Consider the following 1,306-nt stretch of genomic DNA (forward strand, 5'->3'; position numbering starts at 1 on the left):
ACTTGGGTCTCAAAGACTCAGATCTCAATGCAACCAGCATGCTCCATGTGGACGCTGGCAGACACAATAAGTGAAAACAAGAACATTTGCCAAGCCTAGACTTGGATGGGGAGACAGTTCCCAAAGTCTCATCTTCTCACTTGTCTGAAGCTCTCGGTGAAGTCTGGTATGAATGAGCCTGGGGGGATTAGGGGGATCTGCACCACCAGGCCTTGAGGTGCTCCTGTTCCTGAGGAGAGAGTGAGGTGGGCATTTGGGGATGCAGGCTGAGGTTTGCTCGTGGGGCCCATTAGCTTGATAATAACAGAAATAATATCTGTTTTGAATGCCTCCCATATGCCAGGAGCTGTGCTAAATGCGTTATCTGAATTACTCGCCCAAGAGGTCCATGTTCTTATTATACTCATTTTTCAGATGCTGCTCAGTAAGAGTAAGGAACTTACTCAAAGGAAACAGTAAACGAGTGGAAGCCTGGGCAATGTGGCGAAACCCCATCTCAACAAAAAACACACAAAAAGTAGCCAGTGTGGTGGCACACACCTATAGTCCCAGCTACCTAGGAGGCTGAGATAGGAAGATCACCTGAGCCTGGGAGGGTGAGCCTGCAGTGAACTGTGATCGTGCCACTGCACTCCAGCCTAGATGACAAAGTGAGGGCTGGGATCGGCCTCCAGCATCCTGGCTTAGCCACCATGCTGTGGACTCCAGCTACCTACTGTCTGTTCTTTTGAGGTGGGCAAAATAGGGGGCAGAACAGTTTCTTCTTCTTTGATGACAGCCAGAGCCTAGAATCTTCAGTGCAGCTGACCATAAGGGCCACCTCTCCTTTCTGTGGCCAATCAGTATGACTCTATGTCGTACTGGGACCCCATATCTCAAAGTTGAGTCCCCACAGACTTTTAAGGAGGGCAAGAAAGGGCCTGCTGAAGATAATCAGGTGATTAATCAAATGGCTTATAAATTTGTCTGCAAACATGTGGTGTTCCCTTGGTGGTGGTGGGTGGGGGTCAGAAGGCATTTTGAGGGCCACCCAACCCTGCCCCGACCATCTGCTTCTTCCTACTGTAGCCGCACAAGATTGATAGTAATGGAGTCCAGTGGGTCTCTCTAACCGATCAAGAAAGGACCTTTAGGCCCTGTCCCTGGGGACAAGTGGGAAGGAGATGAGACCCTGCCATGGCCCCAGGATGCTGCAGCTTTGCTGTCTCTTTCCTCACCAGTCCCCGCCTCACCTCTCCAATCCTGGCCTCTTCAGCCACCAGCATCTTTGCCCAGACCCTTTTCCCGGGAGGCCATGTATTTATGG

Source organism: Mandrillus leucophaeus, unplaced genomic scaffold (genome assembly GCF_000951045.1).
Source record: "Mandrillus leucophaeus isolate KB7577 unplaced genomic scaffold, Mleu.le_1.0 Scaffold38, whole genome shotgun sequence".
NCBI classification, from domain to species: domain Eukaryota; kingdom Metazoa; phylum Chordata; class Mammalia; order Primates; family Cercopithecidae; genus Mandrillus; species Mandrillus leucophaeus.